Consider the following 16,405-nt stretch of genomic DNA (forward strand, 5'->3'; position numbering starts at 1 on the left):
TTATCATTTTTATAATAACAAACCCAATGCGTTCTACTCCCCAAAATCGAGTCTAAATTCACAATTCCACATTCGAATTTCTTAACTTTTTCAGGTAATGTATCTCTCATGAAAATTCCTCTAAAATGTTTAATGTTTTTGCAGAGTTCTTCCAATTCACCGAATGTTAAAGGTTTAAATTTTTTTTTTTTAATGTTTGTTTTCACGTAATTCAAAGTTTTTTCATCTAATCCAGATCCTGTAACATCTTCCAACTCTTTATCTAACCAATTTAAAATGTTTCGAACAATAGGAATCACATCTTTTTTAACGATTGGAGCAGCTTTACGAACATAAGGAACAACATTTTTAACAACTGGAATATTTTCTCCAAAATCTAATAAATCTTTCAAAAGTCCACCATTTTTAAGTTCTTTCAACTGATTATAAGAAAATTCTATTCTGGTTCCTTTATTGTTTTTCTTATGTTTTTCGAGTTTATTGTATTGTCTATTTGTTAAAAATATCTTATCTTCGCCATTTTTTAGTTGATCTATTTTAAATTGAATACTAACGGGTATTTTTTTCTTAAAAGCGGATTTTATTTTTTCTTTCTGATTTTTTGCTGAAATTTACGTTCACCTCCATTTATATAGTTAAAATTTCAAGTTCTCTTCAATTCCCATTCCTAGTTTTCTCTTCAAAAACATTGCTCCAACTGTTGGAAGTGCAACAAATCTTTCACCTAAACTAGCATCTTTTGATAAAAATCTATCCATTGCCTTATCTTGCAAAGTTTTATCCGCAATATGTCTGGAATTTGTGTCTCTATGTTTTGCATAAAAAATATCGTGTTCCATAGCAGCTTGGTCTAATTTATTTATACCAGGATCTCCTCTTTTTAGTCTTTTTTCGAGTTTTGTGCCAGGCCCCAGATACTGATAAGTTGGTACGTGTAATTCAAAAGGTAAATTGTTGATAAAATCATTCAAAAGTCCGCTACCTTCAATCATAGATGAACTTATTGCTGGCAAAACTCGCTTTAAATATTTAATTCCATCAGGTTTTTCAATCATTTCGTCAAGTTTGTTCGAAATAAAATCTTTAATTGCTTTCTTTTCATTCAAAAAATTGTTATTTTCCAGCCTTCTCTTGAGCATAATATAATTAATAATTCCATCGAGTTTTGTCAAATCGTCGATATATCTGTACTCAATCTTATTATCATTGTATTTTCTTACACCTGATCCTTCGATTCGTTTTTTCCCAAATTGGTTTAATCAAATTGAGATATTTTTTACCTTTACTTGACTTTGGTTTCTTAGTAGATGGATCATTATTTTTGTAAATTGAATCAGATTTCCATAAAATTTCAGTATACTTTTTCAAGTCTTCTTCAGAATATAAACCGTCTTTTGGAACATCAGTGCCTGTTAATAATCTCCATAAACCTTGAGTTCCTTCATATGTTTTTTCATTAATAATGATATCATTATGCTCAAAATTCACGGGCAAATTTCCAATCATAAAACTTTTCTTTTTTCTGTCCCAATACAAACCAAATTTATCATCCTTCGCTCTAGGAAGAAATTTTTTACCAATTTCACCAATTATTATATCCGTTGTTCCAGGACTTATTGGTTCAACTATGGTAGAGTCTTCAATGATTCGAGGTCTAAATGGTGTTGAAGATGGTAATTTTGGCAATTCAAACTCAGATTCTGGAATCGAAATATCAGCAAATTGTCGTACAACTGGAACCAAATTCATTAAATTTTGATTATCGCTTAAAACGTTTTCAATTTTGCCCTCAACATTTTTTATTGCAGAAGTTACAGGTTGATTAATTTTTTGAATAAATTCTTGTTCTTTTTCATCAATTCGAATCTGTTCTTTAAATTCTTTGATTAATTTCTTTTCGATTTGATCAAGTTTTTTCGCTTCTTCAGAAGTTACGTTCACCATTTAATTAGAAAAATTTTGAAACGTAAACGTGGAACGTGGAAACGTGAACACGAAACGTGAACGTGGAACGTGAAACACGAACGTGGAACGTAAAAACGTGAACGTGGAACGTAAAAACGTGAACGTGGAACGTGAAACACGAACGTGGAACGTAAAAACGTGAACGTGGAACGTAAAAACGTGAACGTGGAACGTAAACAAAAACGTGAACGTGGAACGTAAAAACGTGAACGTGGAACGTAAAAAACGTGAACGTGGAACGTGAAACACGAACGTGAAACACGAACGTGAAACACGAACGTGAAACTTAAACACGAACGTGAAACATGAACGTGAAACATGAACGTGGAACGTAAAACGTGAACGTGGAACGTAAAACGTGAACGAGAACGTGAACACGAAACGTGGAACGTGAACACGAAACGTGAAAACGTGGAACGTACAACGTGGAACGTGAACAGATTTACCGTTTTTCTGTTATTTTCATAATGTAAATAAAAAGTAAAGATAATGTAAAAATAATTGTAACAAATATTTTATCAAGTAGATTTGTCAGACCACTGAGCAGCATTTATATTAGAAAATTTATTCAGATATTTACCATTTTTAGGCTTCAAAGTTAGATTAATAGTTAAAAATCCGTAGTCTTCCTTCCAAATTTTATCACATAACTCAATAAAGTGGTTAAAACTCATATCAGATCCCACATAATTGTTATAAATCTTTCTCGAATAGTGATCATCTTGCTTAAAAATACACAACATATTCAGGTTATTTCTTATAACTTGTTTATCAACCTTTGAAAAGCATTGGGAAAGATAGATACAAGATATGTTTTTGTGACGGGACATTACGAAATATTCCTTAATAACGTCTTGATTTTCTAAAATACAATCATCAAAAACGATTAACGAATTGGGTTTACATTCGCTTAACGGAACTATGTCCTCAGAAGCATTATAAAAATGTGATACCTTTTTGCTTAAGTTTTTCTCAATATTTTCAAATCTTTCTTGTAATTTTTTATAGGCGTCTTGTTCTAAAGATTTACTAAAAACATACAAATTGGAATAAGGAATCAACCTATTGTAGATAAAATTCAATAATAAAGTTTGTTTTTCCACATCCACTTGAACGAACAATTAACAATCTGATTGGTTGATCTTTCTTATTTTCTTCAAACGTTTGAAGTTTTATCTGATCTTTTTGCCTTAAAAATTTCTCCATTTAAATAGAAGATTTTCATCTTGAAGCAACGCTTGCGAAAATGAAGCTGTTCAAGTTGACTTCAGAAAGCTCTAAATTAGTTTTAAACTTGGAACATCCTATACACTTAGAGGAAGAATCAAATTATTTTATCGGTTTAAGCGGTTTTTATTCTGACAATTTTGTAATAAATATTAGTGAAAGTTCTCCTTATTGTATAGGATTTAGTGAGAAGAACGTAACAAAATATTATGGTTTAAACAAAGGATATTATACTTTCGATCAAATAAAAAATTCCCTTAAAAATTATCTGAAAACATTCAAACAATCAGATAAATCTTTAAACTTTGACGAAAACAAGTTTGAAATGCAAAAACATTATCTCTCTAATAAAATTCAAATAAAATCACCAGTAAGAATAATGTTTTCAGCAATTATTGTAGATTTGTTAGGGTTTGTTCAAGAAACTATTGAGCCAAATCAGGTATATTTAGGAAATAAAACGCCAAAATTTAGACCTTTCGATGTAATTGAAGTGCACTGCAATCTCGTTGAACCTAGTTTTGAAAATCATACCGAACATTTACACAAAGAATCTGAAATTTTGTACACTTTTTTCCCAAATGTTGCTTATGGATCAAAAATCAGTGAAAAACCGAATGAAATCGATTACATTCCAATTAGAAAAAATATTAAAAGAATTCAAAAAATCGTTCTAACTATACAAGACTCTGAGGGAAATTTAATAAATAATGAGAGTAAAACAACAATATATTTAAGATTGTCGAAAGAATGATGAATCAAGGGGGGAACGAATCGTTTCTTACCTTCAAACTTTCAAAACGAGTTGATAATGATGATAAATACCAATACTTTTATCTAAAAGATAAGGTAGCCCTCGAGGGCCACCTCACAAATATTCACAAAAAATACGAATAAAGACAATGTTAAAGAAAAATACAAAAAAAGCTTTGAAAACATAGATTCTGACAAGGGTATCGAATCGCGACTCTTACAAAAATTACATCCAGACACTGTTTTCATTAATGAATCTGGGCTTTATTCTCAAAATAAAAATTACTAGTTAAATTTCTTTTCTATCTAAATGGAGACAGTTGTAGACCTACTCAATAATCAACTAAAATTCAATAACAAACATATCTTTACGATTGTTGACGAAAACAATGTGATCTGGTTTAAGGCTAAAGACGTAGCAAAAATTCTAGAATATGAAAATACTATGCAAACGATCAGAATAAACGTTGACGAAGATGATAAAAACTTCTATTTTAATCTAAATATAAGGGGGGCTATAAATAGCTTACCTTCAAACTTCCAAAATAACACTGTTTTCGTTAATGAATCTGGACTTTATTCTTTAATTTTGAGATCGCATAAACCAGAAGCGAAATTGTTTAAAAATTGGGTTACGAAAGAAGTATTACCGAGTATTAGAAAATATGGCGAGTACAAACTTGAAAACGAAAATAAGCAGTTAAAAGATGAAATAAAACAGTTGCAAATTAAAGATGAAATGAAATCATTGAAAATAGAGAATCAAGAATTGCGAATGGAATTAATGAAGAGAGATATGGTATGTAAAGATTTTGATAAGAAAAAACACCATGTTTTTGTGTTAATTAAGAAGAATCACATATGGGAATGGCCTTATTACGTTATCAGAGCTCAGAAACGAGAAATACCAAACCGATTAAAACATCTAAAAATAAATTATCCTGAATTAGAGATTTTGTTCATTGATGACGAACCAAATTCTAGCAATCTGTATAACCAAATGAAAGAATCTTTGAATATTTTTATACAACGGAAATCATTTTACTACAAATATGGCAGAATCTCGACTGATTTATAGAATATCTAAATTACACGATGAAAATGTTAAACTCTCGAATTATGATATTTTGTTTGTAAATGTCTTTTAAGACTATAGAATTGTTGAATTTCCCTTCCGCATACGCAATGAACTGGTCCAGCAAAGATTTCTCTAATACATTCTTTACAATATGCTTGTTTTTTATCTTTACTATAATGCCAATTGTTAAATTCAGAAATATTCTTAACTATTTTACAGCGTGTGCATTCTTTTCTCTTCTAAAGTTAATTTTTCCATTTTATCATATAATTCTTTTCTATATATTTTTTCACAAGCCTTACAATAAGCTTTCTTTCTATCTTTACTATAATGTCGATTGTAAAATTCAGAAATATTCTTAATTTCTTTACAAATGTGACACTCTTTCTCTTCCAAAGTTAATTTTTCCATTTTTATCGTATAATTCTCTTGCATATTTTTTACGACAATCCTTACAATAATAGTATAATCCATCTTTTCTAAGCTTATCTTTATGAAATTCTTCAAAATCTTTAAATTCCTGACACTTTATACATTTCTTTTGAGACTCCATTTATATAGAAAAAATCTTTGACTTTCTCAATTCATATTCATAAAACTTTCCGGTTATTTCTTCATTATTTAAATCTTTTATACTATAAGTTACAGGATCTGTGTTATTAATTTGATAAATCACAAAGATTTCTCTTGACCAATTGTTCTTATATTTGTTCGAAAATGTTTGTTTTTTACTAACAATTCTTACATGATCATTGACTTTAAATTTAGTTTTTCGTGTGAATTTCTGGTGGAACATACTTGAAAACGGTCTCTAATAACTCCTTTTCTGCATCCTTATCTACGTCTTTGGGCTTCATTTTGATTGTGCTGTGAACTGTATCGTTATAATTGTTTACGATTTTTTGAAGAATATCGATCCATTTAAAGTTTTTATTAATCTCAAAAATTACTTTCATTCTCTCATTTTGAGTTCTGTTATATCTCTCTACAATACTTGATTTCTCTTCGTTTTCAGTATGATAAATCTTAATGTTGTATTTTCTCAAAACTTCGTTAAATTCTTTATTTTTAAACTCTAAACCCTTATCTGTATGAAGTAGGTTTGGAGGTTTGTGATTGATCCTTATGGCATCTTTTACTATATCTTCGAAAGCTTTTGAAATATCCTTGCCGTTTTTTCTTTTGATAGCTCTTGACCAAGCATATTTTGAGAAAGTATCAATAACATTTAACATATACTTAAATCCATCATTTTGATCTGAATAGTTAGACATTATAACTAAATCTGCTGCCCATAAATCGTCAATTCCTAATGTTATAATTTTTCTCTTTTTAAACTTCTTTCGTACTGGTGCATGAATTTCTCTAGCTTCAATCTCGATTTCTTCCTTATTCTTAGATTCTTTCTTTACTTGTTTTTCATTTGGATTCTTTATAAATTTACTCTTATTTGTCTTACATTTTGAACATTTTGCTGCAATTCTATACAACCCGTTTTGAGTTTGAACGATTTTAGAATCTATATTTTTCGTTTTTTTCTTGCATTTGTGGCAGTGAATCAAATCATCTTCCATTTACATGTCAAAGTTTCCAAGTTTATTTAACTCATCTAATATATTAGATTTTGCTTCGCCTTTATATCCATACGGTACTGTATCGATCTTATTTTCTAGGACATTTCTCTTATCATCTTTAGCGTTCAGTGCCAGCTTGTTTATGGTGATGGTATACAAATCATGTTTATAGCTTTTGATTACTGTCATCTCTCTAAATTCTTCTTTATCTTCAAACAAACATCTCTTCAAGTTTTCGATATTTATTGTTTTATTTACAACGCTTCTCTTAATTCCTTTACACCTAACTGGATTTTTGTCTAGATATTTGTACGAGTACATCTTTGACCTCAAACCACAAAATTCTTCTAAGATTTCCCCATTTAGTTCGTCTTTGAATTTCCCTATTACCTTCTTGTTTTTAGTAGCGAAACATTCGTGATCTTTTGGATAATCGCTCGTATCGAAATCATCTATATTTTCTTTAATAATTTTGTAAGGATCACGTTTCAATTCTAGGAAGTAACTGTCTGTGTCCATGTAACACAGATTCAAATCTGGATCAAACTTCTTTAATTTGTTGTAATAAAACTCGTACATTAACAATTTTGAAAGGTCAAGAACTGAAAAACCTATGTAGATTGGCTTGTTAAATTTAACTTTCTGCTTGTACATGTGACTCGCTATACAGTTGTCGTCAAAGATGTTAAAGCATTTGAAATTTGTTTTCTTAGCTTGTTTCATTGAAAATTCTTCATTTCCTAGTCTAATATCACATCTGTTTCTCACATTTTCCATAGATTTTCCAAAAAACAGAGTTGTTCATCAGCTTGTAAAAATCTTTCTCAAAGTCGCTTGTAGCTTTGGTTCTCATACTAGTATTAAAATCAATGTAATCTTTCATAAAAGGCTTCTGATCGAATGCAATAACTCTATTCACATGTTTTAACACCATTCCTTGTTCCAGATAGAATTTCAAATTTCTCAAATGAACAACATATTCAGTTTTATCCAGTAGAGTTGTGCAAAGTTTGTTGTTATAATGTTCTGGAGCAAGAGGCAAATCTTTATGATTTTCATGTAAATTCTTCGGATATTCTAGATCGACTTCGAGAATATAGCCATAATCTTCGTCGCCAGTGAGTTCCAAAATTGTTTCTTTCCATTCTGCAGTTGTGTAAGTTTTTGGATCCATCCACTTGATTTCGTTATATGGTAAATTTTGCATTAGGCCATACCCATAAAGGTTATTTGCATCGACGTACAACAAATAGTTTTCAGGCTTTGTCTTATCAAAATCTTTTAAATATTTGTTATTTGCTTTCACGTATCGTTTAATACATTGAGAAATGCCTCCGCGAATACCTTTTTCGATCATCAAATACATATTATAATCACTAATTAATTGTAATTCTATATTCGTTAATTTTAACATAGCATCCCATGCAAGACTGGGAGCTGTTAGATAGTGTGCTGGATCAAGTTTATAGCAATTCAAACAAATATTCCTAAAATTTTCAAAGATATCACAGCGAGCAATAGAACATCTTGAATGTTATAGAGATCGGAGTAATTTCCTAGATTTTTTACTTTTAATTTGTTCCATACATTTAAGTAGTGTTGAAAATCTTTCTCAGATATGCTCTCGTCTGTCAAAAGTGAATAGAAATCTTGAATTCTCAATTCTTCTGTGTAATCAAGTTTTTCAATACTGTCGATAAATTCGTAAGGAAATATGCCTTTTCCAGATAGAATTTTAAAGATTTCTTCTTCGTCATTTGGTTGTCTATCTAGAATTGCGTTCAGACCATCTTGTATAAAATGATTTGTATGTTTGAAGTCTTCTCTCTTTAGATTTTTAGCTAACTTTTCTATAGACGATGCCATAAATCTGAACGTGTCTACGAAAGAAAACTTGATGAACTTTCTTGGTTTATCATCTTCAAACTCATATACCCATATCCTGAATTTACTGAATAATTTATGTATTTTTCATCGGTGTTTGCGATCAAATCAACGTTTCCATATTGTTTAGCCAATTCTTTTATGTACAAATGAGTGTCGTAACATGACATATTGTGACAGAAAACTGGAATATTCTGAGGAAATTTGAGATTCAAGTTACAAGATAAATGAGCTGAACCTCTAAATTTACCTGTTAAATGACAATGATCTCGTACTTTTTTTCTTGTTTGATTATCAAAACCCTCACATTCACAAATATGGCAAAGATTTGAATTTTGATATGCAATTTCTTCTTCTTCGGTCAATTTCATAGGTATTTTATTCTTAGAATTATACTTTTTAGCTATGTATTTCGATAATTTATTAAGTTCTTCAAACAATTTTGCAGGAACATTTGGCAAATCTTCTTCATTTTTTGGCTCGATAACATATCGGCTTGTACATACGATTGGTCACATTAGACACTAAGTATAGAGTAAAAACCATATGGAATGTGCTTCTGAATCTTGGTTGTGATCGATTTTTGCGGATTGTTTTTGCATGTGGGAATCTTCTCTAATATGCTTTCAAAGTCCATATAAATTACGTACGGATGGCTAAACTTCTTTTGATAATTAGTAAATTTAGTTGTTTGACCCGGAGGAAACGGCATAATTGGCTTACAAACTTCGTGATTTTTACAAATTTCTAAATGGTCTGCTAAATCTCTAGATTTGTAGAAATGGCTTAAACATCTCCTACATAGAAAATTTTTATGTCCATGTTTGGATGTTTGAGAACTCACTAACCTACTTAAATCGGTTATCAAAACAAAATGAGATTTGTCTTCTTGTTTTACATACAGTAGATCAATATTTAATTCTGCATCATATTTTTCAGAAATTTGTAACGGAACAACCTTAATACTTTCATCAAAACTGTAGACATTGATAGACATTTTTGGATATTTGTACTTGGAATTGTAACTTCGTTTTTCAAATAATTGTATATCTTTTAAGGACATTGGATACTCGAAACCTGAAAATATCTCGTCATTTACAAATTTTTCATATTGTTTTGATCTTTCGCAGTCTCTTTCGGGTTTTTCAATAGCGCATCGGATAGAATAAATAAAGCAATAATCATCTTTATTTTTGATATTTATACAAGCTTTTTTTTATCTTTGATTTTCTTTGGTAAATCGATATATGATCCTGCGTTCATAAATTCGTGTTTATTAAGGCTCAAAACTAGTTGTTTGCAGCGTTTTAATGTCCATCCAGAACCTTTATTTGGATGATTCGTTTGTTCTCGATGTGTTAATTTATTAAATTGCTTAGTAATAAAGTCGTTTATGTCAAAGATCTCGTCTGCTTTTATAGTAAAATACATTGGGCAAGTTTGTGTTTCACCGTTCACTAAAGTACGTTCGTATTCGCATTCTAAAGAGAGATAGCCCTTCATATTTTTAACGGTTTCTTGAAATTTTTCGATTAAACTTTTAATTTCTGGACGCAAAATAGAAAGATATTTGTAAATTGACATGAAATTTTCATTTAAATTCGTTAAAATGTATTGCTTGAAAAGACCATGGATAGAGGATAAAACTTCGACATCAATGATATTTTCTGGTTTTCTCATTAAGCGTTTTGTCAATTTCTTCGATCATTTCAGACTTAGTTTTATCGTTTGTTTCAATGGACAATTTTTCAGCGATTGATTGAATTTTTTCATCTTTAAATAGATTGAGATCTTTTTTACTTTCCTTAAAATTTTTCTTTAGTTCACGCAATTTTTCTATATTATACATGTTTTGGTGATCGGCAATTTGATTTTCTTTAGCCCAAGTCCTCAAATAATTTAGTTCTTTTTCATAAATGTCTTTGTTTTTTAGATGATTTTTTGACTTATAATGTCGGGTAAAATGATGTTCGAAAACATCTTTTTTGCAGTATGGGCACTCTATCTTTTTCCGCTCCATTTAAATAGGGAAAATTTGAATGTGCCAAGTTTTTACTATTTAGTAAAATATCTTTTTATTAAGCTGAAAAATAGCAATAATTCAGTAGATTTCTAAGGATTTTTATCAAAATTTGATAAAAATCAGCACAATTTATGGTTAAACAGCCTTTGATTCTTCTATTTAAAGAAGAAAAATTTGTTTAACTAACACTTTGAAAAGTGGAGAATTTTACTAGAATTTTACACAAATCAGCACAAATTGTAGTAAAACAGCTGTAGATTCTTCTATTTATTATAGAAAAATCTGTAAACTAAGACTTAAAATTATTGAAAAAATAGTATAGTTATAGTAATAAAAGTACTTTTATTACTATATTGGTTTGTAGGGGGTAATTTAAATTCTATAATACTATTTTTTCAATATTTTTTTCTTTAACTTTTCCAAGATTTTTCATTAAGATTTTTAATATATTTACAACAGAATTTTCGAGAAATATCGTTCACATTATCAACTTTAAAGCTAAAAATTCGCAATAATTAGAGAAATTCAGTAGATTTTCAGGATTTTTCAAAAAACTCTAGTATATGCACCTTAAGAGCTGTGGTTTTGACCCTAAAAAACCGTGTTTTTTAGGGTCAAAACCCCGGTTTTTTGTGTATTTTGGAAGTATAGTGTTGATTTTTCACCTTAAAAGTGTAGAAGTATTAATTTTTTTTCTATGTAAATGGCACTGTTACAAGAGTTGAATAAGGTTGGTGATTTAACATTCAAAGAATACAAGAAATTAATAGAATTAGAAGAAAATAAGAAATACAAAATTTTGAATCTGGAGAAAATGAAAGATAAATTCGGGTTTACAATAATTGCCGAGTTGGAAGATTATAAAGTACACTTACCGAACAGATTTTTGACTGTTTTGGATGAAAAAAAGATTAAAGAATTGAATAAAAATGAAAAATTACACTTGGTTGTTACTGGAAAGAAGACTATTAAAGATAAAGACTGTGTTACAATTAACTTTGTAGAATAAAGATTTTTCATTAAGATTTCTGGATTTTTTCATTAAAACAGCTTATAAATGTAGAAGCCTACAATGAACAGTAAAACAGCTATAGATTCGGTTATTTAACATTCGTGGTTTCCTGTTAGATTTCTTAGATTTGTTTATGGTTCAATGGACAGTATTTTACATTCGTGGTTTCCTGTTAGATTTCTTAGATTTGTTTATGGTTCAATGGACAGTATTTTACATTGATTTTCTGACTGTCCCAAAAGTGCGCCAGAATCGGCATATTCATATCTACTTATATATATATATATATATATATATATATATATATATATATATATATATATATATATATATATATATTAATACTTATGTTTTATAGTTGGGTGTGTAATTATTATCTAAACTAATATAATTACATACAATTACTGATGTTTACACTTGACTGCATAAAGAAATATCTTTTATTGTAAGACTTTAAATTCAAAATAAAGTACATAGCACTATATAATGCCGATTGTAAAATGTTATTGCTCTAATTTATAACTATAATAAGCAGTATTTACAATATTAAAGCAAGTAAATACCTTTCCTTAGTATTAATATACACAATACTATACGTAGAACTCACTACTGACTCTACATTACCATTTATACAGTACCAGGTCTTGATGTTACTAAAATAAAATGTATTGCCTGAGCGCTAGCAAAAGTGCTATAAAAGGGGCTGAACACGTTTCATTCGTTTTGTCTCTCTGTCCGAATTATGTCGCGAGCATTAATATACTTGAAATTGTGGAAGATTCATTGCTACATAAGGAACATTAAATTTGATGATAGTTAATTTAAATGCATGGAATTTTGCTGAGTATTAACAAACATTCTAAATTGGTCTTAACCATAAAGGCTTGGAGAAAGTGGTAGAATCAATTAACTATAAACAATCGAAGTATTCAATAAATTACCATTTACCGAAACTGTATGCAATCAATTAAATTTCATTATATTTGAAACGATCATATCAATTTCTTTGTAAGCATTTACGTCACAAAAAGAGAAAATAATCCTCTTATATTAAGACGCCAGTGTGCACAGCTAATATAGACTGCCAGGCTCCCCGCCCACCAACCCCCCACAGACGCTATTGAGCTCGCACAATAATGTTTGAAATATTAAACATTGTGTGAGGTCTTTGTTATCTTTAACTGGCTAAAGCTCATTCAAAAAGTCTTTGCTTTTCTAAATAATATACCTAATACTTACACATATGTAACCGTGTACTTCTGATCGAATAAGGAGTAGATAAAATTTGTTTTAATCGGATATTGTACAATGTACTTATTTGTACTCACCGATATAATTAACATTTTGCTTGCGTTAATTGAACAAAAAACGGCATCTGTTATTATGCAATAGTGTATTTTAATTCGAGCAAATACCTCTGATTAAGTGTGTATTGAAACGTACGTTCTATTATCAGTTAAGCGATACCATGTTTGTATAAAATAATTTAGGTCTGTATATAAGGAGCAATAGTTAAGGTAAAATATATAACAAATGTTCTTTATACTAAGTGATAGATAATAACATATACAGGTATACTCCAAAATTCCTTTCGATCCATTTAAAAATTACAGCTATGTTTCTATATAAACGTTAAGTTAATATTCTACCTTCTTTCAAATATTTTATCATGATAGTAATTAACATATATTACATAATCTGGAGTATACAGAGGTATAATAAAAGAATATTAAAGCTTTTTAAAAATAGATATAGTTAAGGTTACAAATTCGTCACAGTAAATGTGTATAGTGCACAAACGTTGCTGAGAGGAAAGACTTTATTATCAAGCAATCTGTGACAGCTCGCATTATGACCCTACGGTTGTTATTGTTGCAACTTAAAGTACAGGGATAAAATATAAACTGTGACTAATCTAGAAGAACTCCAGTCCTGTGTCTAACGCTGCTGAGAGGAAAAATAATCAAGATATCTATCACTTCCCCTAGATATGGTTTATTACTGAATCCTAGATTAGATAAATGAGAAAAGGGAGGACAAACCTACAAGAACCACAGTCCAGTGTACAACGCTGCTAAAAGGACAAAATGTATCGAGTAACCTGTGACAGCCTGCCATGAATAAGATATTGTTTTTGTTACTGTATCGTAGAGCATGACGATAAAACAGAAACTGTGACCAATCTAGAGGAACCACAGTCCAGTGTACAACGCTGCTGGCAGGACAAAATGTATCGAGTAATCTGTAACAGCCTGTCATGGATACGATATTGTTTTTGTTACTGTATCGTAGAGCATGACGATAAAACAGAAACTGTGATCAATCTAGAGGAACCACAGTCCAGTGTACAACGCTGCTGGCAGGGTAAAATGTATTGAGTAATCTGTGCCAGCCTGTCATGGATACAATATTGTTTTTATTATTGTATCTTAGAGCATGACGATAAAACAGAAACTGTGACCAATCTAGAGGAACCACAGTCCAGTGTACAACGCTGCTAAAAGGACAAAATGTATCCAGTAATTTGTGACAGCCTGCCATGGATACGATATTGTTTTTGTCGCTGTATCGTAGAGCATGACGATAAAACAGAAACTGTGACTAATCTAGAGGAACCACAGTCTAGTGTACAACGCTGCTGGTAGGGCAAAATGAATCGAGTAATCTGTGACAGCCTGTCATGGATACAATATTGTTTTTATTATTGTATCTTAGAGCATGACGATAAAACAGTAACTGTGATCAATCTAGAAGAACCACAGTCCAGTGTAAAACACTGCGGGTAGGACAAAATGAATCGAGTAATCTGTGACAACCTGCCATGGATACGATATTTTTTTGTCGCTGTATCGTATAGCATGGCGATAAAACAGAAACTGTGACCACTCTAGAGGAACCACAGTCCAGTGTGCAACACTGCGGGCAGGACAAAATGTATCGAGTAATCTGTGACAGCCTGCCATGGATACGATATTGTTTTTGTTACTGTATCGTAGACCATGATGATAAAACAGTAACTGTGATTAATCTAGAGGAACCACAGTCCAGTGTAAAACACTGCGGGTAGGACAAAATGTATCGAGTAATCTGTGACAGCCTGCCATGGAACCGATATTGTTTTTGTTGCTGTATCGTAGACCATGACGATAAAACAGTAACCGTGATCAATCTAGAAGAACCACAGTCCAGTGTAAAACACTGCGGGTAGGACAAAATGTATCGAGTAATCTGTGACAGCCTGCCATGGATACGATATTTTTTTGTTGCTGTATCGTATAGCATGACGATAAAACAGAAACTGTGACCACTCTAGAGGAACCACAGTCCAGTGCGCAACACTGCGGGTAGGACAAAATGTATCGAGTAATCTGTGACAGCCTGCCATGGATACGATATTGTTTTTGTTGCTGTATCGTAGAGCATGACGATAAAACAGTAACTGTGATCAATCTAGAGGAACCACAGTCCAGTGCGCAACACTGCGGGCAGGACAAAATGAATCGAGTAATCTGTGACAGCCTGCCATGGATACGATATTGTTTTTGTTGCTGTATCGTAGAGCATGACGATAAAACTGTAACTGTGATCAATCTAGAGGAACCACAGTCCAGTGCGCAACACTGTGGGCAGGACAAAATGAATCGAGTAATCTGTGACAGCCTGCCATGGATACGATATTGTTTTTGTTGCTGTATCGTAGAGCATGACGATAAAACTGTAACTGTGATCAATCTAGAGGAACCACAGTCCAGTGCGCAACACTGCGGGCAGGACAAAATGAATCGAGTAATCTGTGACAGCCTGCCATGGATACGATATTGTTTTTGTTGCTGTATCGTAGAGCATGACGATAAAACACTGTAACTGTGATCAATCTAGAGGAACCACAGTCCAGTGCGCAACACTGCGGGCAGGACAAAATGAATCGAGTAATCTGTGACAGCCTGCCATGGATACGATATTGTTTTTGTTGCTGTATCGTAGAGCATGACGATAAACAGTAACTGTGATCAATCTAGAGGAACCACAGTCCAGTGCGCAACACTGTGGGCAGGACAAAATGAATCGAGTAATCTGTGACAGCCTGCCAATGGATACGATATTGTTTTTGTTGCTGTATCGTAGAGCATGACGATAAAACAGTAACTGTGATCAATCTAGAGGAACCACAGTCCAGTGCGCAACATTGCGGGCAGGACAAAATGAATCGAGTAATCTGTGACAGCCTGCCATGGTTACGATATTGTTTTTGTTGCTGTATCGTAGAGCATGACGATAAAACTGTAACTGTGATCAATCTAGAGGAACCACAGTCCAGTGCGCAACACTGCGGGCAGGACAAAATTAATCGAGTAATCTGTGACAGCCTGCCATGGATACGATATTGTTTTTGTTACTGTATCGTAGAGCATGACGATAAAACAGAAAATATGAACTTTCCTGGCCTAGAGCTATGCATCTAGAAGTTCTATAATTGCTATTGCTTTGTATCTTAGATTTTTTGTAATACAATTTTGGTGTCCCTAATGTTATTTCAATTACTGATAGGGTAGTAATAATCTGTTTTAGTACAATGACCTTGAGCTTTCATTAAAATTCCAAACAGTTAAATATCGCATTTTAATGTCTGATTTAAAAAACTCTATTTAAATAATAGTCTAACTAACAACTTACTTCCCATGCAATATCTTGGTTTTGATATTCTATTCCATTTTACCATACAAACTGCTATGAGCATTATTTTATACAATTTTACAGTTTTCATATTTATAGATCTTTTTAAAACCATGAAAGACTGCAATTGTCAAAACATACTGCGTTCACTTGCAATGAATGTTGTCATTGAAACCTTTGCTCATATGTTGTAAAAGTTTTATTTTATTATTAAT

This window comes from Homalodisca vitripennis, chromosome 7 (genome assembly GCF_021130785.1).
Source record: "Homalodisca vitripennis isolate AUS2020 chromosome 7, UT_GWSS_2.1, whole genome shotgun sequence".
Classification (NCBI taxonomy): Eukaryota; Metazoa; Arthropoda; class Insecta; order Hemiptera; family Cicadellidae; genus Homalodisca; species Homalodisca vitripennis.